A 26,486-nucleotide genomic window follows, 5' to 3' on the forward strand; every position below is an offset into this window, starting at 1 on the left:
ACTTTGGTTACACTGTACCACCTGCGTCTTACAAAACAGAACCCATGGGCATCTGTTGGAATTTTCCCCTCAATGCTAATTGCCATGTGGGGGGATTTTGACCGATATGAAGGTTGGTGAGTGAAGGTTTAAACCTGTAAGAAAAACACTGGGGCCTAATTTGATCAGCAGAATGTTTGTTATCTGGTGGGCGGGGCTTGTTTGTTATGCTCCGGAATCAGCCCCTCCCTTCAGTGTGTTCCGTTAAGTTTCAGTTAAGAGGGACCAACTGTCTCTTCTTCTTTTCTTGCCTCAGACTTGCCTCACGCTGTTGTATTTAGTTTCTCTCATTATGTTATTTTGTTACCGTTTTCTTTATTACTAAAGCTTAGTTTACATTTATGTGAGCCACTTATATTTCTAAAAAGAAAGAAAGAAACTCTGCTGAGGAAAGTTGTGGAATGTCCTAAATATGAGTAAGGGCATGGGTCGGGAAGCTAAGGCCTGGGGGCTAGATCCGGCCCAATTGCCTTCTGGATCCAGCCCATGGACGGTCCGGAAATCGCCACGTTGATCAGCGTGGGGATTTTGATCGTTTGAGCTGCACCATTCCGCCCCCCCACACACATACACACACATCACGGTGGCACCTCCTCTCTCCCTCCCTCCTGCCTTCTCCCTGCCCTGCCTAGAGGAGGAAGGGGGGTGGGCTTTGTTGACTGAGCGCCTTTTTAAGCAGCCCCTCTCCAGAGCCAGCCCTTTCATGCCGCTCAAGGTCCCTCCGCCACCGCCAGCTCCTGCCGCTCGCAAGGCACAGGTAAGCAGCCACCGGGGCTCATCCGGTGCTGTGGAGAAGGGAGGGGAGAGTTGGGGGGGGGGACTCCCCTCCCAAAAATATAGTCCAACCCCCCACAAGGTCTGAGGGACAGTGGACCAGCCCCCTGTGGAAAAAGTTTGCTGACCCCTGAGTAAGGGGATATTCCCTGTTTGCCAGGAGGATTGATTTTGCTAATCACTCCCCACCCCCACCTCCACAACAAGTTTCACCGATATGAAGTTTCGTGAGTGAAGGCTTAAACCTCCCCTTCCTGCACGCTGTGTTTGAGGATAATCACTCACAACATGCTTTGTATTTAATGCATCATGGTACCTTGGGTTAAGTACTTAATTCGTTCCGGAGGTCCGTTCTTAACCTGAAACAGTTCTTAACCTGAAGCACTACTTTAGCTAATGGGGCCTCCCGCTGCCGTCGCGCCGCCAGAACACGATTTCTCTTTTCATCCTGAAGCAAAGTTCTTAACCTGAAGCACTATTTCTGGGTTAGCGGAGTCTGTAACTTGAAGCGTATGTAACCTGAAGCGTATGTAACCTGAGGTACCACTGTATTTACTAGGTCCTTAGCCGCCTCTCTACACCTTTTGCTTTGCAGGGTATTACTTTTTTGGTGCAGTGTTACTAGGCACTGTAAATGGGCTGTGTGCACAATTTTGGCAGGCTTACGCTTGTTCCTGTATTCTGCTGCTGTGCAACAGAATCACTGGGTGATCTTGGTCCAGCTATCAGGATAATCAACCTGGGGTGGGTATGTCCAGTGAATTCCTTGAAGGTATTATTTGGCCATATTTGACTAGATTTTAGACCAGAGGTAGCCAACGTAGTGCCCTCCAAATGTTTTGAACTACAATTCCCATCATCCCTGACCATTGGCCCTGCTCATTTGGGCTGATTGGGAGCTGGGTCTCAGGTTTTCCATCCCGGCCCTGTACATTTGGGTCACAGTACAGGATACATTCTCCTCTTCTGTTCCTCTTCACGATACAGTTATTTGGAAGTGTGCTCCAATGCTTAACAGTTTTACTGAAGGAGATGAGACAGCATACACTTCAGAAAGAAAGAAAACATACACAAAGAAACATTTAAAGCTTGGCAGGCAAGGCTGAAGTCAGGAGACAGATATTTCTTCTTAGTTCACTTTTCCCTCTTAGATAAGCAGGCACACATTCCCAAGAATCTAATAAAATCATTTGCAGTTCTACACATGCACGTACAAGTGCCGAGCTGTTTTACAAGATACACAGAAATTCTTACTCACCCACATATCTTTCTGATGACAGAATCCAGTCACCACTTTGGATCTTCAAGAAGTTATTTATTATATAAACTGGGAGAATAGAGATGATACCTGGAACTCTTGGATTATAAACTTAGAACCAGGTTCTAGCTATAAAACAAAATACCCAACTTTGTAATCTGTTGTTGTTGTCTTTTGTTTGTCCTTACAATGATACCATAAAGAAGGTCACTGCTATTCCCATTTTACAGATAATATCAGAGACTGGTGTAGTTTCTTCAAGACTTCTTTCAGCACAACCCTATCCATGTCTAGACAGAAGTCCTATTAAGTTAAATTGGCCTCACAATGAAATGTGTATATTATTATTATTATTATTATTATTAGCCTTCCACACCTCAAAGCAGTGTACAATTAAAACATTTTTTATAACCACAAACGTAAATATGTCTAAAAAACAAAATAAACACCCATGGCAGAAACTCATTCATTCAGCTAGGAAAGGCTGTTGAAACAAAAATGTATTCAATTGTGTTTGGAAACTGCCAATAATAGGCATGCCTCATATCTCATAGATGGGGGACTACGAGCGAGGCGGGAGCCGCTTTGTCACGTTCCTGGTGCTGTTTGCCCCACGCTCCTGGCTGCATACTGAATAATTTTTGTAAGGTCGCGAATATAAGTCGCACTCACGGTTGGAATTTGGGGGGAAAGTGTGGCTTATATTCAGGCCAATACGATAATGGTTTTTCATCAGGTAGGGGCTTTAGATAGCCATATGTATGACTTCTGACTTCATTTGTAAAGCCCACAATTAACATTCCTCTTCTCCCCCTCTTGCCACCATTCCATGCTACCCAACTGCTCCAACATTCCTTAAATCATAGCACCATCATGACTACTGGAATAAAATGGAGTTTGCTTCTGCTGCATATGTACTGAGGAATAAGCACCATTTTGTTCTTTTAAAAAGGGATAATCTATTTAAAGTCTCTGTAACCATGTACATGCCTGGCTGGTTGCCTTATAAAATATTTTTAAAACTTAAGAAGGAAGGAAGGAAGCTGCAGTGACCAGCATCAGTCCCAGTGGGCCCCAGAATGCTAATCCAGGTGTTGCCGCGGGCCCTGTGCACTGCACTCTGCAAGGTTATTTGGGGGCACCTAGTGTTCTGGGGGCTGTGGAATTTGGCTCTGGGGCTCAGCCCTAGTTGCACCTCTGCCTGGGGTGTTTCTATACCCTTGGGACTGTAGCCTGGCATGTTAATTCTAAAAAAATCGGTTGTAAATGGAAGCATTTTCAATTAAATAATATATTTGTTTTATTTTCAAGTAATAGTATGCGTGTACAGCAGAATCACTGTGTGAGAGACGGTTCCCAAAGTCATTTATGGGTATAAAAGAAACAATTAACTTTCAAGAAGCTATAGTAGGGAGGAGCTAATCACATTTACGTACATCTCATAGACATTAAGGGACGCGGGTGGCGCTGTGGGTAAAAGCCTCAGCGCCTAGGGCTTGCCGATTGAAAGGTCGGCAGTTCGAATCCCCGCGGCGGGGTGCGCTCCCGCCATTCGGTCCCAGCGCCTGCCAACCTAGCAGTTCGAAAGCACTCCTGGGTGCAAGTAGATAAATAGGGACCGCTTACTAGCGGGAAGGTAAACAGCGTTCCGTGTGCGGCTCTGGCTCACCAGAGCAGCGATGTCACGCTGGCCACGTGACCTGGAAGTGTCTCTGGACAGCGCTGGCCCCCGGCCTCTAGAGTGAGATGGGCGCACAACCCTAGAGTCTGTCAAGACTGGCCCGTACGGGCAGGGGTACCTTTACCTTTACCTTTACTATAGACATTAGAAAATTGCTGTTGTTTCACTGCATCCTTGAAGTGAGTTGAATGCCTAAGAGATAGCAAAGGCTTAAATGCCCATGTTTTAACTGTAAAACAACAAAACAAACACCCTGGTATCATTCCCTGTTGGTATGAAGCAGAGATTTCCTACATCCTACAGAAAATAGCTAGATTGGCAGGGAAGAATCTGATGCAATGTATCTCATCTTCAAGGTGAGGGACAGGTCATTTTGCTATGCATATTTATGCATTAATATGCAGAAAAGTGGCTTGGAGGGTTTTTTATAGATATCTTAATTCTGCTGATGCAAAAAGAGAAGGAATTTACAGGTGTCGCTTTGGAACACAGACTACTGATAAACAACTTGCCATTTTGCAGTGTCTGGTCACATTTGTAGTCTTTTGGGATGCAAAAGGACTGGAAGGATTATTGCACAATTTAAAGGCACTTCTGTCACTTTAACTTTTATTTTAAAGCTAAATTAGTAGATTTCTTTTTTGTTTGGTTTTCTGCATTGCTTCTGTTAAACATTTAGCTTAGCCTAAATTCAGCCACAGAAACAAGACAGAAAGAAGGAAACATGCAGCACTTGTCAGAAAACTTTTTTAGTTTGACCTTATGTGGAGGCAGGCTAGCATAAAGCTATGGACAAGTGGATTGTGATTTATTAATATTAGCATCTGTAGACACTTCACACATTTAATGCTTTGATCTGATCCATCAGCAGCACTAAATTGTCATGTAATTGTTTAATTGGTCAAAATATACACCATGATACATGGTATGCATGAAGTGCCTGAATGTTTAGTCCTGGTGAATAAACACTTTTCTATTAGAACAAATTAAAATATACACAAAGACCAGAACAGGGAGTAATCAAAACAGTTTAATATTGCATTCTTTTGTGGTCGTGCAGCTTCTATGCTTCAGCTGATATAAAAATGTTCTGTTGAATTTTATATAGCTCTACAGTTTGTCAAGGTATGGTAATGTTCCTGTAGAAATAAATGGTCATTTGTTTGTATTTAATTTTCATATTAGTTGTGGGAAGTGTGCTACACACACACACACACACACACGAAAATAAAAGGATTTGATTCTTTATATACCTCATATTACAGCTGAGCAGTCACACAGCTAGAGTTAAGGATATGAGAAGTATTTCTGAAATCCTTGCGGAATTTCCATCAGGTCACTGTAGTAATAATTATGCATGTATGCAGTTAATGTTCCCTGACTGCTTCTGATCCTCTGTGTCTGTTCCCTTTCTGTGCTCTCCTGTTGAGATCATACAGTCTGAATCTAACATACTGTAAACTGGTCAGAACTCAAAACCCTGGCAAATTATACGCCTTGCCTGTGGAACAGAACACTCTCTATCCCCATACAACAGCAAAGAAAGTATAATACACGAGACATTTCTTGTGTAATTGAATGTATATTCTTCACATTAGAAAATGTCTGGAAGAGCCTTAGTTATATTCCCTGCTGTTGTCCAGAAATTATTTCCTCTTATATCAAGAAGTACATTTCTCCTGAGAATTTAATTTCAAGTAAGTGGGCCGGGGTGGGGGTGGGGTGAACAGAAACTCACATCCATGTAAATGAGATAAGGATGACTTCCCCTTTCTTCCTCTTTTAAAATTAGCTGATCATGTTTGCAGGAAACAATGCAAAAGCTACCCCATTCTTTTTTAAAAAAAGAAAGAAAGAAAGCAAAAAAAAAAAAATGTGTTTTAGGCAATTATGGAAAACTGTTATAATAGTGTTAGAAAAATGGACAGGTTGTGAGCTTGCTGAGTGGTCCCGACCTTAATCTTGAACTGTTGCTCACATTCATGTCTCTGTAAACACGAACTGCTGTGCTGCAAAATGCTCCAGCCAGCCTGCCTTTTTCTTGCTCTTGCTGAAGGCACCTGACTTCTAGCTGAAAACCTTCAGTCCTGCTTCCATCTGCATTGCACAATTCCCATTGTTTCAAGAGACCTTGGGCTACAACAATGGATCACAAAGGGGTGGGTGGCTAAGCCTGCCCAAGGCAAAGGCCTTGAAACAGGTGCTATTATGGCAGAAAATATTCAGGCATCAGTTTCAAAAACTAGACTGATATAGAAATAATGTTACTTTCCAGATACACTGAAACTCTTTCAAATATACAGAGTGAATGGCTCTAGCTTTCCTGCTGTTTTTTTAAAAACACATTTTCCCCTTTTCTTGTTTGCTAACTTTTATATGATATAATGGGGCCTGATTACCATGCTCTTTCATTGTTTTCTCCTGCCCATTTTTTTACTCCACACCATCCAAAAAACAGTGATGAAATGTCTCATTTTCCTTTTAAAAAGCCAAATCCCATGTTTTGCAGCTAACAGCAGATTCAGACAGCTACAGCTTATCTTCTTCTACCTTGGGACAACTAGTCTCGGTCAACACACATGGATGGAAGATATCTGATATTGGTATCATCCGGGACTGCAATATGTTACAGTGAAAAAGAACCATTAGAATTCACCTTCATTTTGATTTCCAGCTGCTAAGCCCTGCTCCTGTTGCAGCCACATTCACTTCAGTGATGTTTGTCATTCGAGCAACATTCAATGGGTTTTTGAGTGGAACATGCCTAAGGCACAAAACAGTGTCTTTAAACAAACAGCATCTTCATCGCTTTCTAGCCTGATATACCTGCCCCATCTGTGTTTTGCTGCTGTTCTTAAACATTTATTCAGTACGGGGAGTCTGCAAGTCTCTGTACTGCACCCTACTTGCAATCTAAATAACACAGGCAGGAAAAGAAAGGCCCATGTTGGATAAAAAGTAGCAAGTACAGGAAGAGAAAGTTTGACTGGTATGTGTCAGACGGATGACTCTATGACGGGGATGGCCAACGTAGTGCCCTCCAGATGTTATTTGACTACAACTCCCATCACCCCTGACCATTGGTCATGATGCCTGGGGCTGATTGGAAGGCAGCACTTCTGGAAGGCAGCACATTTATTTGATGTATTCTCCCCATCCTCTGCCTCTGTACCCAGTTACTCAATTGTTTTCTTTTTCTTTTTTGCCACTGCAGACTGTAACACCTGGAAGTTATCAATGGCTAGCCTTGAGAAGTGAAAGGTAAGCTGCTATTCATAGAAGCCACAGTGACAGTTATTTAAAATAAAGAGACTATTCCTTCTGTTCTCCCCCCACCCTCAGAACTCCCATTGTTTTCAATGACAATCTTGCTAGCATAAGGATGGAAAAGAGGGTCAACCCAATATTCTTAATAGCAGTTGGCACTTCTGAGCTCGCTGCAGGCAGTGACTAATCCAAGCAGGGTGACATCATTTTGGGACTCTGGCAGTTTGTGCTGTCTGAGAAAGATGCTGCTTTTAAACCAGCTTCTGTGCTGTTTAAATAACTGATCAACTGTTCAAAAAAGGATTTATGGAAACACTCAGGTGCAAACATTCAGGTGCTAGTCTTATCGAAAGTAGATCTGTTTAAATTAATGCATCTAAGATGGTCATGTCTATGAATTTCAAAGGGTCTACCCTGAGTAGAGTTAACATTGGATATAATCCACATTCTTTTCTGCTGTTGGTGAGTGGCTTCCATTTGCCTTTTCTGCAAAAGCAGACATATACACCAAAGATTCTCATTCTGATCCATTCGCCATCAATTTTACTCCTCATTCCACCCATCTCATCTCATCTCACCTCACCTCACCTATTTTATTTTTAAAGTTTGGCCTGTAGATTTAAATTAGTAAATATATGTTTGTCCATGTATTTTGTCTTAAGAAGCACAATAGTAGTTTGTTTTTTAAGGTATAGCACTGCATCAGCAATGAAAGGGAGATGGTTTTGTGATGTCGCAGGACCAATCAGTGCTGTCCATAACTGACTTCTGCTGAAAACTGGCAAACAAGTTTTTGATGAGCTTCACCTTAGCTGTACTGTATTGTAATTCACTTTGAGTTGTCTTAGAAAAAAGCAACTAATACATTTAATAAATAGTAATAATAATATTAGAGATAAAAATATTCATCTGACACAAAGAACATTTTGGCATCATCAGCTGGTATAAAGATGATCAGATCTGCAACTTTCTCCTGGTTTTGGCAACATCAGTGAGGGAGGCACCAAACCTTTCCTTTGAACCTTCCAGATGTCTTGGCTGTCAGTGTCACCCAAGGTGCTTATTTGTCCTGGAACCTGAGTACCTGAAAGTAAGTCATTATTATATATTTTTTGTTTTTATGTTATGAACCACCCTGTGATCTTCAGCTGAAAGGCAGTATACATACATACAATAGCGTAGGGCTGAGTGATCATCTCTGGCTGGTCTACACTCTATGACTCATTAGGACCATGCAACTTCCATTGCATGGGTGTAATTAATATGCACTTTTTTGTTATGTAAGTACATCGGAAGCTGCCTTAAACTGAATCAGATCACTGGTCTATCTAACTCAGCACTATCTACACTCAATGGCATTGGCTCTTCAGGGATTTATGCAGGGGTCTTTCCCAAACCTACTTGGAGATGCCAGGGATTGAACCTGGGACCTTCTGCAAGCAAAGGAGATGCTCTGCCATCGAGCTACATCAGGGGTCAGCAAACTTACAGCGCCTTGGGCCAGTGCCTCCAGCGCCGATCACGCGGTGGGCCAGAGGGCGGGGAGCACGTGCCCATACGCGTGCACACACGCTATTTCCAGTGCACTTCCAGGTCAGAGGAGCGCATGTGCATGGGCTTCCTCCAACCTGGATGTGCACCGGAAATAACGCACATGTGCAAATAACGCTTGTGCATGCGCACAAACTATTTCCGGTGCTCCTCCAACCCGGAAGTGGGCAGTTGTGCAGCACAGCGCTGGTATGAGCGGGTGGCGGTAGCAGGCGCCATCACAGGCCGGATAAACAAGTCCTTTGGGCCTTATCCGGCCGGTGGGCCTTAGTTTGGGGACTCCTGAGCTACATAGTTGCTAAGAGGAAGCCTCTGCAATGTTGGGATGGAGACAATAGCATCAATGAAAATTCTGTCTTCACACCAGTGGAAATTCCCTTGAAATGCAAATAGCAGCTTTAGAGAGAACATTTTTGTTTGGGCCATGGCAAGAAAAGGGAGACCATTATTAACAGAACAAAAAACACACACATTGATAGCACTCGCACAATTAATATTTCATCTAAACTGGCTATAACAAATTATTGGGGTGTAAACTTTCATAGGCAAGGACAGTGAACAGTGAAGAGATTGGAAATTAAGTGCTTAACCTTACCTTTTTTCCTGCCATTTTTCAACTGGTAGACCTAGCAACTGATGCTGTTTTCAAGTGGGATTCCATCACATGCTAGCAAATTCAGTTTGTGTAATAAAAGTTCTTCTGGTGCTCTTTCCCAACAAACCCCCTCCCCTTCCAGATGTTCTGTTTATTGAGCATTCATCCTGATTTGTTTGCAGGGAGGTTATATGAAATTGCATCAAGCAATTGTTACCCCCCTCCAAATGCATTGTAAAAAGGACTCCTCTTTGTACCCTTTGCTCTCCACCTTGTGTATTTTGCTACCCTAAATTGAACATGCCTACTTGGAAATAGGCCCCAGTGATTTCAGTTGAGGTTGATTTCAACTAAATATTGTTGAAGATTTACGGTACATACTGTGGATGCAATCTGGAGAAAAGTAAGCGTGTTTGAAAAGTCTCAGTGAATTAATATGGAAATAACCACCCAGGTCCCACATATTTCAATGGATTTAGGTAAAGGTAAAGGGACCCCTGATCATTAGGTCCAGTCACAGACGACTCTGGGGTTGCGGTGCTCAACTTGCTTTACTGGCTGAAGGAGCTTCTGGGTCATGTGGCCAGCATGACTAAGCCGCTTCTGGCGAACCAGAGCAGCGCATGTTTACCTTCCCGCCGGAGCAGTACCTACTTATCTACTTGCACTTTGACATGCTTTCGAACTGCTAGGTTGGCAGGAGCAGAGACCAAGCAATGGGAGCTCACCCCATCGCAGGGATTCAAAACCACTGACCTTCTAATCGGCAAGCCCTAGGCTCTGTGGTTTAACCCACAGCACCACCCGCGTCCCACTTCAATGGATTTAGATATCCCTAAATTTCCATGGATTACATTTTATGTGTTTCTTGCTGCTGCTGTGAAAATCTCCTTGCACCCATCAACTACAATGTTTGTTTGTTTTTAGCATACCTTATATGTATTGATTAAAACTGATAGCATGAACAGGATGCCAACTGGGTGTAATGAGGGCAATACATAAAAAGGAAACAGGGTGTCCTTTGAGATTCTCAAATCTGACAAAAATCCTACTCTCATTTGCATTGCCTGAGTTTCAGTAAGAAAGTAAATTATTAGATTGTACTCCTTTTCTACTCAACAAACCTCACAAAAGTAATAGCAGTTTATAAAATATTTTGCCAAAGGCTTTTAAAATGCAGAATAATTCTCCACTCATAATTGGGTAAACTTTGCTAAAAATAGTTAAACTATAGATGAAAACTGTTGTACCATGGATGCTTTAAGATGTTTAACTCAGGCATCAATGCATTTAAGTGGAAGTTGTCTCTGTTGACTCCCAGCAGAATTTGCTTCCAGGAGAAGAAAAGAGAAGACCTTCAAATAGATTGAATATGGCCCTGAGATGATGTTATTATGCCAATGAAGGAAGGCTACAAAGTTTGGGTTGTTATTTTTAAGTCATGATTTTCCCCACTTATAATATATCAAGCTAGTTTTCAATCCAAATCAAAATGTTACTTGTTTAACCAAACTGAGTCCCCTCCCCACCAAGTAAGAGACTAAATATAAAATGTTTTGCTGCAATTCAGAGTTATTGCTTCCATTGTCATCATGTGCTAATTTTTGCAATTTCATATGTTTAAAATAGCAATCGGGTTTCTCTGACACTTTATCCTTTATAAACCCCACAATATTAATTTATCCACTTCTGGAGGATGAAAAGTGGGTCAGTCCTGTAGACAGCTCATCAGCGTTATCCAAACACGTTTGCACAACAGAATGGACTGGAGGTCTTGTGAGAATAAACAGCTTTGTGTCATTTATTTACTTTTCTAATGGAACGGGACAGGAAGAAATGGTTTCTGTTCAGGATTTCAGCTTTTCTACACTGGGCCTCAATGGCAGGGCAGGTGGGGGTGGGATGGGGACATGCATAAGATTTTTCAGCTATTTGTTAAGCGTTAAGCCAAGTTATTCCGTCCCCACAAAAGTCTGGATTTGGTTAAAGCTTGGTAAAGCAAACTACATTCACAACAACTGAATTTTCTTAAAGTGAAACCCCCCCCCCCCCCGCTTAAATGACAGTAATAGAAAATAATTTCCTGGCCAGAATTTAACTAGCTTCACATGACTTTGGCTGTGCAGACACAACATTTTGTTCTAGAATCAATGGAGAATGACTACCCCCCCATGTAGTCCACACACAATCTAAATTTACTGCATCTTTTTTGCCCCTGAAAAGCACTTCTTGAGAAAATGGTTTCAGTCCATAAATAAAAATGCATTGCAGGTTGAGTCTGCATTACTCTGCAGTGTGTCCATTTGAAAACAGATGTTAAGTGGCCCTGGCAATTGGGGCCAGGTGTAGTCACACTAACTCAGTGATGTTGAGGGAGTGAGTGTACAGCAAGATTACAATTCACACTTCCTACATGAATAACCTAATAAAGGGGAGGGTTTTTTTTCCAAATGTGTATCAAGTAACCACACACCCCTTTGTGGATGGCAAGATCTAGAAGCAATCTAGATTGAAAGCATTCTGAGAACTAGCATGAACAGTTCCGTATTGGCAGAAAAAACACCTACATTTTTCTGTTGCAAACAGATTAGCGTGTACATAGTCTTTATCTGAGGCCTCCTTCAGGGTCTCCCTCACTCTTACCCCCAAGATTCACATGGTCAAGCTGAGTATCACTCAAGGACAAGTTATTGAACCACTCAGTGTATCAGGTAATATGGAAGAAGGGTGAGGACATTATGACCTGAAATGGAAGGGTGAGATGCTTAAAGCCCAGCTCACATGACTACCTGGCTGCCCACAAAAGCCCAACCCCTTTGGAGTTAAAATTTTGGGATGTTTCTGAATCCCTAACTTCTTTAAAAATTGAAATTGATTAGGCTTGCTTTAATTGTTATGCTGCAGTACACTCCCAGTACCTTTGCCAGAAGATAGAGAAGGAACCAGTAAATAAAATGACATATTAATTATTGTTAAGACTTCAGCACTTCAGAGAAAATAGAGCTAAAATCCTGGAAAACACAGGTTTTTCTATGGTATGGTGGCATAACGAGTAATACAGAAGTATTATCAATATTAGAGGATGAAACAAGAGTCACCTTAAAGAAAACCATGGTGAGCTCCTGCACTCCAATTAGATCCTCTCTTTTGCCCATCATACTTAATGAAGCTATGACATAACCGCTCTATAAATTTTGGACAGACACTGATTTTAGCCAGCAATGTCTGGACTTCAGCATTGGTTTTTAAAAAAATAAATTTGGTTTTAGTTTACAAATCAACATCTTTATTTCCCAGCACCTCAGTTAAACACACTCACAGCAGGAAGATGAGCTTCACAAGTATGGACAAACTGCACAAAGTGTTAAGTTGTGGGTGAACATATCAGATGACACAGCGATTCTTCAAATAGCTCTTGTTTATTCACAGGCCAGAACAGAACTGAACTGAAGAGTTCAGTCAGCCTGCTTATATAGAGCTCCAGTACAACGTAACTGTAACAATTTTCTAAAACTATCCAATCACTGAACGTCACTTTCGATCCCTTATTTGCATAACTATCTACAGTATCCTCCTGCTGGCCCAGGGTGAGAACTTCAGTACATAACACAAAGCATATTGCATTACACAGCCTCTAGAGATCACTCTATCAATATAGGAGAATCCAAGTAACTAGATGCATGGTGACTCCTTTATCTGGACCAGCATCTGCATAGATTGTGCTACATGTTGAGGAATGTCCCTAAAGACAAACATGCTTTCTAATCAATACAGCTCAGCTTGCACATACTGTATTCTTATTGTCAGGGATTTTGAGACTCCTAGAATCTCAAGCTGCATCCTAGCCCAAGCTCTACTAATCTCGTGCCTCAGAGCCCTCCTCCAGGTGTTGAAGGGAACAGGGATGTTCAAGATTAGTTACTGCACCTGATAGGCAGTACAAAGTCTCTCTGGTTTGGTCAGGCCTGGTAAAAATAGAAGAAATCTGGCCTCCTGCCTTTGTCTGGCCAACAGAGCAGCACCTTTGGTTTGTTGAATGTTAAGATCACACTTCTCCTCTTCAGCTACTGACTATAAAGAATATATCAGAATTCAGCACAGCCATCCAAGATTACAGCTTGGCCTTGGCACTTTTATGGTTACAGACTGCTTGAATACAGTCAGTACAGGGCTCTGGACAACCCAGCTTCATGAACTGCTGGAGCTTTAGGTCTCATGTTGATGAGCTACTGAATTGCATGTTGCAGCTTCTACCCATGCAATTTAGGATCCTCGGACCCACTCTGACTGACTTTAGGATCCACCTGGACAAGGAGGAGTATAAAAGGGTCTCATGTTCTGGTTAAGCTTTGCTTGGTCAACAAGTTCTTCCTGGATTATGTGACATTCCTGTATCCTTTGACTGTCCTTCAGCCCTGAATTCTGGGCTGCTTTTCTTGATCCTGCCTCCTGTTTCGTCCTTTGGTTCCGACTTACTCTTCAGTCTTGGTTACTGGCTCCATCCCACACAGCTACTGGTTCCTGGCTCCCCTCAGACTGCTGCCTACAACCCAGCCCTGACAATGACAGAGGGCTACCCACTGCTCTCCCTTTATAGCACATCAGAGAGTGAGCAAGCTCTCAGCCGGAGGAAACAATGTCAGGATGATCGGGGTCTGTGATGTCTATAGCAGAGCTCTCAGCAGAGTGATGGGCAGGGTATGAGAAACTGAGGAGTGCTTGCATATAGAAGTCTTTTGTGTAGTGGTTTGCAAGCTAAAATCTAATTTTGGAAGTAAAGCACACTAGAGACAGGAAAATACAAATAATAAAAAAATAAAGTTGAACACGAATCTAATTTAGGGATCTTAAAAGTCTCCTGTCTGGAGAACTGGCAACTCTTTCACATTCGTAAATATTATAACATATATTATTACATATACAGACTGTTCTGTACCAACCTGTGAACTCCAAGCCATCTTTCATAAGGCTGGTAATAAATGCATGCACCAGATCATACTGCTTTATATTAACCAGAACCATAGCTTATAACAACTTATACAGAACAGAAGCTGTTCTCTTAACAGTGATATGGTGCCCCATTAACCACATTTGTAAGTTCGGGGGGGGGGGAGAGAGTTAATTAACTATTAGCTAATTTGCATTTAGTAGCATTTAATATGCACCTATTGACTTTTTCCTAACAATGTCAAAAACCTTCATTTCCCCACCATGATAGTGTTCAGGACATTGTTCACAGGAGTCAATATATGATTTTCACAATGCAGATCTCAATCATTGTTGCCCACTGGATGCATATTAGGTGCAATTAGGCTAATTGTGCATTCTGTTCCCCATTCATACAACACAGACATCTCAGTAAGCAATATAATGCAGATTGGAATAATTGTTGCATATCACAGAAATAATTATCCCAATTACACAGAAGCCTGAGCACCCAGTCATTGCTTTTTTGTGTGGGTCTGACGACAACAATCTCAACCCTGATGCTGTGTCCAGTATACTGACTCATAAAAATGAATATCTGACTTTTGCATAGAGAGGGGGCAGTCAAAAATATTCATAGGATTAAGATTTGCTAATAACAACATCTTCTGTAATAAAGAGCTGCTTGCATTACTTACCATGAGGCAAATTTCTTTTACTGCTATCTCTTTCTAGTTGTATAATAATTTATCCACTAGAGATATTTGCTAAAAATATTGCAACAAGCTCCAGGTAAAAAGAAGCAAAGTATGTAACTTTAAATCATTCGGTACATAAAGAAAAATATATGTTAATGTATCATTTGTTTATTAAAAGGTCCTTAGAAACATGTGTCAAGCAGTACAGACTTTCTGCAACATTTTGTTCAAATCTTCTCACAGCAGGCAGCTTACTCAGTCTGAAAATTAATTTGAAGAAACATGACTGACCACTGAGTAATTTTAGCAATAGTTTTTGCTGAACCTTTTGTGGTAAACAATGTTGTTAGCTGAGCAGAAGAGTGACTAGACTTCAAAATGAATAGGCCTACAGGCAAGTACTGAAATACTTCATAGCCCAATAGTATGCTAGAGATTCTTTTATTATGAGTAAAGCACATTAAATTCCTAGGCAGTCACCACACTAAAACACACACACAAGCAGAGAATGAATCCACATTTAATTCTTTACTTCAGATCCTGGAAACTAGGAGTATGCTTCCGAAATCTGCCCTACAAAATATTTTATAAATCAAATTGTGTTTTCATACAGTGAAAACCAAAGTATATTGTTATGGGTGGCATGTAACAATATTTCTAAATAAGAGAGTCTATGTTTGAAATGTGCAGAGGGCTGTCTTTATCAACAGTCACCCCCCACCCCAATACACGCACCACACAACACTTTGCATAGTGTTTTTGCTACAGCACCAAATTGAAAAGACTTCCCATTTCCTAAAACCTTATTGGAGCACAGATGTTTCTACTATTCAGGAACTCTGGAATCCAGCATATTACAAGGTTTCAGCCCTCTTGGCTCAGTTTTTAGGGTCAGTTCCAGAGGGTGGCAGGATTGGACATTTCCCAGGGTCCCAAAACAAACAGAGGGTCCAGCAACCTAAATGTGATATCACTTCCACTTTTCACAAATTATCCAATGAGATCAGCTAAGGAAATTCTCAGCTTGCGTGGCCCTCCTCTTTTAGGTTAGAGAGACTCACTAGACTAGAGGTCCCTCCTAAATCCTGAAACCAGAGTTGTCTGTGTTCCTGCAAGTTTGCCTGCTGGTCATCCCAGCTACAAATGGGTATATAGGAAACCAATCCAGCCCCACCCATTGTTCCACCCTTCTCAGTGTTCAGCTCTTCCTTTCTGTTTTACCCGCTATCAGCTTTTCTGGGAAAATACCAAGCTTCTCCTCCCCCTCCTTTTCCCCTCCTACTTTGGGAAGACAGCCTGTCACGCAAGCTCCTGCCTTCCCCTCTCTTGTCTCTCCAACTGCCAGTGTGCATTGCAGACTGTTTCCCCTTCCACCTCCTTATTGCACTTCCACTCCCAAGTTAGTTTAAACATTCTTTGTCCCTGAGTATTTAAGTTTTTGCTGTCCTAAAACCTCCCTGGCATGTCATGGGGACATGGCTAACAATTATTATCATGAGGGAGATATTTATCTAATGATTTTATTTTCTGGCTTTGGAATAATGGTCAAGTGTCGCTGTTAACACAACCTGTCCTGTTAAAATACAGTTGCTTGGGAACCTGCTCTCACCCACATATTTGCTGCAGATTCACCTCCCTGCTTTGAGATATTGTTAAAATGCTCCATTCTTGGAATATTGTGTACAGTTCTGGTCACCCCTGTCTCAGAAAGGATATTGAAGGGCTGGAAAAGGTAAAGAACGATTATTGAAGGACTGGAACAACATTATTGTGAGGACGACAACTTAACTTGGCTTTTTAGTTTAGGGAAAAAGGTAAAAGGTAAAAAAAAGAAGAAGAAAAGGTAACTAAGGGAGGGACATTCATAAAATTATGAATGACCTGGACAAAATGGATAGAGATCTTTTTAGAATTCAGGGTTTCAGGGACACCTAATGTAATTAATTGACAGTAGACTCAAGTCAGACAAAAGTACTTTCTCCACTGCTACATGACGTGGTAATAACCACTAGCTTAGAGGAGTTTTTAAAAAAGAAATGTAGAGAAAATTTAATGGAAAGTAAGTCTGTTAAAGGTTCTTAGGCCTCTCTCACAATGAGTATTCACTGTGTAAGGGCCACAGTTCTTCACTCACTTTTAAATATAATAACTGCTTTCCCCATAGCCACAGCCTTGGATTCCAGGAGAAATCAAGCATGGCTCTTTCTCTCAGCTGCCTAGCCTGTAGCATGCTTCTAGCTTCTAGCTCAAACACACCACTCTGGCCTTGAGGGAGGGGGCCCACCCATTTGCTTTCTGGTACAGAGCCCATACATAACAAACCATACTTAGGGGGCCATTATGGCCTTTGCCTGGTTACTTCAGCAGTTGAATCTAGGAATTGGAAAAGACTCAGACATACAGCCCAACCTCCCCCACAAACTCACCATAATATTGTTTTCGTGCCCTGTCCGTGAACCTTTCATTTGCCCCAGTGGGAAGCAGGATGCTAGACTAGATGGACTTTTGGTCTGATCTTGCAGGCTCATCAGAAGCTCTGAAAAGAGTCTGTTGCCCTGGCACTGCAGATCTGAAAGGAAGAACCTACTCGCATCTGCCAGGACAGCTGGGGGTCTGCACAACCTGCTTTCCGAAAAGAACAGCATAGCAAGGGGCCAATCTGGCCCTGTGCATCAGCCAGGGAATGTGCAGTTGTTCCAGCGCTTGCTTTCCTCTTCCCTCATCATTTCTTCTTCCTTTTGAATCTATTTGATTGTGAGCCTGCAGGCAGGGTTATTGTTTAGTATCTCTACAGTACTTAGAAAAATGACAGCTGCTAAGTGATGATAATGAAGGTACTGACTTGTCACAGAGCTGGAAAAAGTTCAGTAGCGCCAGGCTCTGACCAGATCATTTGGATTTTTAGGAAATCCAAATTCTCTGCATGGAGACTGCCCTTATGGCAACAGACTCCAGTATTACTTTGACAGTCTAAGGAAAGTGGTCAGAGGGTCAGACATTCCGTTAGGTTTGGTTCATGATACCCTCTCCTCTCTTCTGGCAAACAGCTCTCTAACCTTCAGAAGGGCATATGTGCACAGAAGCATGCAACGCTATAATCCAGCACACGTTATATCTGCTTTCAAAAATCCAGAATTTCCCCTTGAGAGAGAAAAGTACAGGGAATGGGAAAATACATATGGTAGAAAATGTATCATCAAAATATGCCTGAAAGGGAGAAATGAGATAAACAGCTCTTTAAATCAATCAATTAAACAGTGAATATTTTTTCTTTGTTCATAACAGAGCTAACAGTGCCCTTCGTATTATTGTAATCTTTAATATGGACAATTTAAAAGGCTGTATTTGCATTGGAAGTGGTTAACCACAGTCATGCTGAATCAAACCGAGAGCTGTTTTAAAGGACATGCAGCTATCATGGGAAAAACTGTATGTGGATAACCACATTGAGCAGTTGGCATTGTTTCCAGTAACAACACCACAAAAACTCCTATGATGAATTTCTCCTTTTAAGCAGAGTTGGGGGAAATTCTGCATGGTGCAAATGCAGCAAACTTGCTAAAGGTAAGCTTGTCTAGGTCTGATCAGTGCTTGGACGAGAGACTGCCTGGTACCCCTCTCTCTACTGCTGCCAGGAGTATCATAGACGAAATTGGAATATAGGGTGTAATATAGTAAGTTAATAAATATGCCATGCTCAGTGGAGATCCAGAAAGTTACAGGTTAGCTTCTTGTCTGCATAATGTGTCCTTTTTTCACCAAATGGGGAACATTCACAGTTAATATGTCATCACAATTTATCTCAGCTCTAATTATTCCTCTCCACACACTTCCTTGCAAGTCAACAGCCATCATCTAGCACTTCACACACAAGAGGATAGACTGGTGGAGTGACTCAGCAAGGAAGACAAAAGCCACATTGGTGGTATTCCCTCCCAGCACTACAGCAAAGTGTCTTGATGACGTATTGCTGCTCCAAGGCAGTGGGCAGCTGCAACCGCAGGAGCACTGATAGCCACAGCAGAGGTGTTATGGGTTAGATTTTAGCAGTGGTGCAAAGCAGTTATATTGGCAGCGGGCCCCTGGTGCCTGGCCTTATGCTGTGCTGGCATCTGTGATCCTCATGGGATGTCAGTGTTACCTTCTGATCATGCCAGATGGCTGAATTGTACATGAAGGGCAGTTCAGTGATTCATCTCCTTAAAAAATAATAATGAAAAGCTGCCATGAAGGGCTGAAATTTGGGGCAGTGGAGGAAATGGACTAGTAAATATCTTCCTATTATTTGACTGCTCAAACTTGACCCCATTAGATGCTTCTCTCTTGCATGGAGGACAAGGTTATCAGTGGCTAGTAGTCACGATGGTGGTGTTGGAGGCAATATGCTTCTGAATGCTAGCTGCAAGGAATCAAAAGTGCAGAGAGTGCTGTTGCGCTCATGTCCTGCTTGTGGTCTTCCCATAGGCATCTGGTCTGCCACTGAGAGAAAAGGATACTGGAATAGATAGGCCCGGTCTGATCAACCAGGGCATTTTTTATGATGGAGAAGATATGAGTTCACATCTTTTTCTCCACAGATGGAAAAACAGTTGGGGCATGGAAGAGGCCAACTTTCAGAAGACAAACGGCCAGGAAACAGTTAAACAGCCTCATTCCCTATCAATCACATCTTCAGTGTTTTCATTTTAAAAAAATTAGACGAAGAATTGCAGAACTTTCCTGCATGTGCAGATTGGCCCAAAGAATGGACACAAATATTAGGAGAAGTTGGGATCCAAAGGCAATGTGATATCTTCACCTACAAAACAAAGCTATGGTGTGAGAATTTGATTGCAGATTAATTTTTGGCTTGACTTGTTTGAAAGTGGAACCTGTTAGTATGAAAGGTGAATAGTAAATAGAAAGCTTTCCTCATTTGTTTTCCTCATTTTCAATTGTATATATTAATTAAAATACTTTCTATACATCATGTATATGTAAAGGTAATATTTCAGGGTAACAGAGAAGATTGAACTGGCTTGATTTTTCCCCCAGCACCACACACTGTGATGAAGATGTAAAGGTAGTTTAAAGGCTAAATATAAAATTTAATATAAATAATTAAATGTAAGTGAAGCAAAATAGGTGAGGTTAAGTAACATAGTTTTATGCTAACATAGATTGTCCATGAAAATTATTGGGTAAATACATTAGGTGTAGATGGGAAGTCATGTATAAAGATATTAAATGCAGAATAATAGAATGGAAGATGATTGATATTGTAGTTAACTGGAAAATTATTAGTGTTTTTTCCTTTGGTGGTCTTTATTGTTTCTATAAACTTGTAATGCAAATTCTACGTTATGTTTCTTTTTGAATTTATCAAATAAAGGGGGTGGGAGAGAAAAAAAGGAAATTATTTAAAACTGCTTTTGGGATCTCTAAATCCAGAAGATGTTAACATTTTAAAGTCTGAAAAACTCTGTTCCTTGGAGAATTAACAATGCACTCCCACCCTGGAATCATGTTTGCTGGGCAGGAGATAAAATCACTACTGAATTCCGTTACACTGGTGGAATGTCCAACAACACTGACACTGTCAAATTATGCAATGTGATTCTGTTATGTCAATCATACATATCACTGGTTTAAGCCCCATGGTTGGTGATGGGTGGAGGAAGAGATGCTAGGAACGGGCAGAAGTGCCTGTTAGTATTGCTATGTTATCTCTTGTTTTTACTTGTATTGTTTTGCTTTCTGCTTTGCTGCTGGGAGTGCACGCAATTACAATTAAATTAGGCTGGCGTGTGACCCTGGCATAGCCCTGCGTAGCAACCACTGGCATAACAGAATCAGTCTGTGAATCTAAAACACAAGACTGAGATGATTTCAAATTTATTCTCACCACTTCTCACAGCTTCTTAAAAATTTTGTCACATCAAGCAGGACAAAAATGTCACATGAAGCTGCTGTATGTTTAAACGTGTTGGTTCAGCATGACTGAAATGGCATACCATTGGCATGGTATTTAATTCACAAATGTGAGCTAAATAAATAAGAGAATAACTAGAACCATTTTGCTCGTCTCTAATATTTAGTATGGACATTTAATGGTAAAAGGCTCCCTGGGGAACAGAAAACTCACCCAACGTTTGTTTTAGAAAACTGAATAAAGGTTTTTCAAAGCTCTCACCGTATGGTTGCTTTGGCCATTTACTTTTTCCACTTCAAATCCTACTGCTTGTTTCAGAATCTTTTATGCAAACACAGATTAATAGATTTTAAAAACTGCAGGCTCAGTGAAGAGATTAGTTATCCTAGTAATGATATATTACTGGGTACAGTCCAAATTCTACATTCTGATACACCTGGGCAACCCCAGTCTTGCATCCAATCATAAGCAGCTTCATTTGGAAATCCAGCCACGTTTGGAACTATCCCAAGCACAAAACTAACACAATACCTCACCTATTATATGAGTCAACTGAGGTTATCAGAGGTCATCCTGTATCATACATCCATATTCGTTTCTGTAAGAGAGAAGGTCTCCCTCCCCCAATAATGCAGTAGATCCTAGTATTCTATTGTGAACAGAAGATGATCAGCTAACTGTTATACTCTAATTCAAATAACTGTGTTGCTAAATGCTCCTGATCAATTTTCATCATTTCTTGGGTAAATCATAGAATTTTAGTGCTGGAAGGGACCCCAAGCGTCATCTAGTCCAACCCCCTGCAAAACTGGAAACTTTAACCTTTATGTGAAATAAGCACATTTCTGCATCCACAGCCAAGGCCTATGTATAAAGAAAATTCGTCCTTTTCCTCATTGTAGCTTCGCAGGCTGAGAGAAGCACGTTCTCAAGGGCTTGTGGGTGCTTGTTGTATTCTTATTATTTGAAGTGCTGGCCATTCTACAGTATCTCATAAACAGCTTTTGATTTCCTCACCCTGATTTTAAAAAAATAAAAATGTTTTCACTGTGATAGGTGGGGCTATTATTGAAACGTAAATCCACAAGTTCTCCCAAGGGTGCTGAACTAGTCATACAGTTCTTTGACTATTGGCCTATAAGTCTATACCAATATGATACAAATCCAAGGAATATAGATTCCTCCATGACTACCAGGCAGAAGTGATCAGGGAATGCCCTGTCATGATCAGGGCATTCTTTGCTTTGTATTGCCACAAGTTCAGAATGACATGCAACAGATCTGTTTGTTGCACATTCTTTTTGATGCAACCAGTAGATACAGAGTTATGTGGATTATTGGCCAAATCCAACGTAACATTACTTATTTCCTTGAGTAAGGTAAAAGGTAAAGGGACCCCTGACCATTAGGTCCAGTTGTGACCGACTCTGGGGTTGCGGCGCTCATCTCACTTTACTGGCCGAGGGAGCTGGCGTGCAGCTTCCGGGTCATGTAGCCAGCATGACTAAGCCTCTTCTGGTGAACAGATGAACGGAAATGCCGTTTACCTTCCCCCCTATTTATCTACTTGCACTGGCGTGCTTTCGAACTGCTAGGTTGGCAGGAGCAGGGACCAATGTAACATTACTTATTTCCTTGAGTAATTAGATGCTAATGTTCAGTGTCTTCTCATGAGAATAAAATGGTGGTTTTCCGCCCCCATTTTTATGCAGTCTAATCATAGTTAACCAAACCATTTCTTTGCCTACTTATCGGAATGGATTTTTGTCTTCCCAAACTTAAGTTTTAGATTTATGGTAATATGATGATTAATATGAATTTAGAATAATAGAATCATAAAACTGAAAGGGACTCCTAGGGTTATCTAGTGCAACCCTCTGCAATGCAGGAATCTCAGCTAAAGCACCCATGAAAGATGACCATCCAGCCTCTGTTAAAAAAACTCTAATGAAGGAAAGCCCACCATCTCCTAAGGGGTGTCTGTTCCATTGTTAAACAGCTCTTACCTTGTGTGTATTTTTCCTTCAGGTTGGACCTGTCCCTTTCTATTCAGAATAAAATCCTCTGATCCATTCAGTTTAGCAGCTAACAAGAGGTAGCCATGTATAAGAAATTCTGCAGTTAGAAATATTCAGTGCATTACTATTAGAGCATGTTTCTTCCTAACCCCCAGTAGGCAGTGGCTGTCTTAAATCTTTACTAATAAATGTAAATCTGTTTCAAATGCTTGCTTTGTTTATTTATGTTTCTGGAGACTAAAAAATATCATGCTTTCCATAAATGTGTCTAACATTCCAACCAGAAGTAAATCCCTCTATATTTAGCTGGGCTTACTTCCAAGTAAGTGTGCAAGGGATCGCAAAGCAGTTTACACACTTGCCTTAAAATTGTCCTGAATTCAGAATCACTTCCTTCCCAGATAAAATGCATTGATTGGGCTCAGTTACAAGCAAGGTAAGATCCATTGGATACAGCCGAGCTTATTTATTGTTAAACATGCTGCACACCTTCTGGGATCTTGCAATGTATTTTGTTTCAGATGTTACAAAACAATTTGCAAAGGAATTATACATTGTGGGGAAATGTATTTTCATGTTTTCAATGGTTTGTGTTTTGTATGCATTCTTCTTTAGCAAGTAATGACAACCAGAATAAAAGATTATAATATCTTCCCTATAGCTTGTAGTAGTCTAAATTTTCTCATTCCTTATTTGATACATCACATACTGGTCTGGCTGATATTTCAAATTGAAGCAGGTTGAAACCCAGAAAGTTTAATTGCAGTTGTAGAACCATAAACTAGTTCAGGCTCACTGAAGTGGAATGGTATGTGAACCTTAGCAAGCCTTTTCTGAGTTTTCTTCTGAATCTTTTGTTCATTTATCGCTTTGGTGGGAAAAATCACTGCTGGGGCCTCAGAATAGTTGAGGGAATAGCATCAGTAAGGGGCGTAATATTGAGATAGCAAATTGGAACGTGATAACTTGCAGAAATGCATCCATTTGGTAACAGTGATTTGCTTTTATTATAAAAAAGGACAACTGAGTTGTCACACAACTTGAAACCGAAGGGGAAAAGTTCACCTCCAGAGATGCTGTTGAACAAAGAGCAGCAGCAGCTCTGTGGGTCAGCATGATATGTTTTATAATCATCCATATGGAGGTATTACAAATGAAAAAACCTCACAGACACAGATCCCATGTTGCTGAGCCTGCACCAGATCCATTCACTACTCTTTTCCACTCAATGTACCATTCATGCACCACACGCCACTTCAAAGAGACACAGTGAAATCTGAGTAGCCACCCCTAAAACTAGTAGAATTATTTCCGAACAAAGACTTGCCATAGAAGAAACCTGAGTACACTGCAGGAAATTGGTTTGGGGGCTGGTGTTAATGTCCTGATTTAGATAGAAACAGGTTAGACCTAAGAAGAGCCCAGCTGGGTCAGATAAAGGCCCAACTAGTCTAGTATTTTGTTCTCATGGTGGCCAACCATATACCTCTGGGAAGCCTGGAAGGAGGACCTGAATGCAGTGTCCTGTCTTGTGAATCCCCAGAACTGGTATTCCAGACATACTTGAGGTAGTACATAGCCATCAGAGCCAGTAGGCACTGATAGCCTTATCCTTCATAAAGCTAATTTTATTCATTGTTTATATCAGAGGTTTTCAACCTTTTTGAGTCCACGACTCCCTTGACCAACTACATTCTTTCTGTGTGAGCTCAGGAGCCCAGTTATGTCACCCCTTGCCTGCAGAGCTGGGAGTCTCTCACTCCTTTTCAAACACCCTCTATTGTGGAGTGTTCCCTCAGCCTCCTCTCCTCTCTCTTCTCCTTCAGAGTCCTCTGAGCAGTTGCAGCTGCCCCCTCTGGTCTCTGAGCTGCCTCCCCCCCCCCCCCCCCGCACAGGGGTAGGTTGGGAGGACAAAAAGAGATTAGATAGATTCCCAGTTCCATAAATTCCCTACTCCCCTCTTGGCTGCCATTAAGTGTCAATTATGGTTTCCATAAACCAGTCTTTGTAACACCCTCTCCCTTGGCAAACTGGCAATCAAAGAGATCTAGTACCATTGTTTCCCACTCCTTCCTATATCTTTCACTTAATGGGTGGTCACTGGTGGAGGAAGAGGAGTGCGGGGGGAGCGCACCACCCCCAGCAGCGCAATCCCAGTGAGGTGCCATCGCGGCTCTTTCCCCCACCCGCGCTGGGCACCACGCCCCCACAGGCAGCGTGCCACACCCCCAGGACACGCACCATGCCCCCAGGAGGCACATCACACCTCTTTGGGCAATGCGCCATGCCCCCAGGAGGCACGCCAGCCCCGTTCCCGCCTGCTCTCCGCCCCCCCCCCCCCGTGCCGGAGCATGAAGCTCTGCCACTGTGGGTGGTATAGGTATTACGGTAAGTAATCCATTTGGCTTTATGATATGTTAGAAGCCCTATTTTCCCTTGCACCCCTTCAAAATCTAAAATGGATTTATTGATACATCATACTCTGTAGAATATAGGGGCAGTATGAGCCTCTTAGCTAAATTCAGTTAGGTATAACGTCTCACGGGGGACGCAGGTGGCTCTGTGATCTAAACCACTGAACCTCTTGGGCTTGCCGATCAGAAGGTCGGTGGTTTGAATCCCAGCGACGGGGTGAGCTCCCGTTGCTCGGTCCCAGCTCCTACCAACCTAGCAGTTCGAAAGCACGCCAGAAAGTGCAAGTAGATAAATAGGTACTGCTCCAGTGGGAAGGTAAACGGCGTTTCCATGCGCTGCTCTGGTTTTGGTGTTCTGTTGCGCCAGAAGCGGCTTAGTCATCCTGGCCACATGACCTGGAAAAATTGTCTGCAGACAAATGCCGGCTCCCTCAGCCTGTAAAGCGAGATGAGCGCCACAACCCCAGAGTCGTATGCAACTGGACTTAACTGTCAGGGGTCCTTTACCTTTTTATAATGTCCCATGTAGTCATGGGTTAACTAGACAATTGTAGACAAAAAGGGGACACTCATCATTCTGTTACAATATGTAACAAAATCATAGTGTTACTATGAGCCTGACAGGCACCATACCTTTGACTGGCTTTGAAGGCCTCTCTCTTTTCATTGGCCCTTAGAGGACAATTTATATTGAGCTAATGTATACTTGTGTGTCATGACCCACGACCTGCAGACCTTGCAATGTGTGATGGAGGAATTGGATGAGGATCAGGCTACTTCCCTGGATAAGAACTTTTTTGGGGCCCTTCCAGTTGGACGGTACCACGCTGCCACCATGGTGGAGCAGAATCATTGTGTCCCAGCCACACAACAGCCAAAGATGGCAAGATAAGGTGAGGGTAGCCTCTCCAGGGAGGCAGAGCCTCCAGGTCTGATCAACATCTTTTGCCACTTCCTTAAGAGAATATTTAACCAGTTGCCTCCACCATTGCCCTGCCACCAGCAGTTTCAGGTCCTGTTCTTATCTGTTCTGCCTGTTTGCCATCCACTTCCAAATTACAGGAATCCAAACTACAGGCAGATGGCTAGATGGGGTAAATTATGACAGTGTAATTTACCTGTATTCCAAACTTTGTTCGGGAGCAGGTAAGGACTAACTCTGTGCAGCCCCAGCTCAGTTTGGAGAGGCCAAGCTCTACCAAATCCAAACTCTGAGGTCCTGCTGGATCTTAGGTTTAGATTGTGCTGCATGCCAACTTTCCCCCCTCCCCAAATAAACAAAAGAAAATATTAACCTCCCCAACCTCTATAATTCCATTGTAGGAAAAATACGGTAACCCACAGATCATTTCAG

The 26,486-nt window shown here is 41.9% G+C and overlaps 1 long non-coding RNA gene across 4 annotated transcripts; it reads left to right on the top strand.

The window, feature by feature from the left end:
- Nucleotides 1-215: 215 nt before the first annotated feature.
- Nucleotides 216-21,293, top strand: LOC144329211 (uncharacterized). Of its 4 annotated transcripts, none has more exons than XR_013394669.1 (4): nucleotides 216-796; nucleotides 6,967-7,013; nucleotides 8,049-8,109; nucleotides 19,367-21,293. It is a non-coding gene; the product is annotated as an uncharacterized LOC144329211 (long non-coding RNA). The 4 variants fall into 4 exon arrangements; XR_013394671.1 differs by lacking the exon at nucleotides 19,367-21,293 and adding an exon at nucleotides 10,487-10,971 and having other exon boundaries at nucleotides 221-455; XR_013394670.1 differs by lacking the exon at nucleotides 19,367-21,293 and adding an exon at nucleotides 10,490-10,965 and having other exon boundaries at nucleotides 221-796.
- Nucleotides 21,294-26,486: the final 5,193 nt, after the last annotated feature.

Source organism: Podarcis muralis, chromosome 11 (assembly GCF_964188315.1).
Source record: "Podarcis muralis chromosome 11, rPodMur119.hap1.1, whole genome shotgun sequence".
In the NCBI taxonomy this organism is placed as follows: domain Eukaryota; kingdom Metazoa; phylum Chordata; class Lepidosauria; order Squamata; family Lacertidae; genus Podarcis; species Podarcis muralis.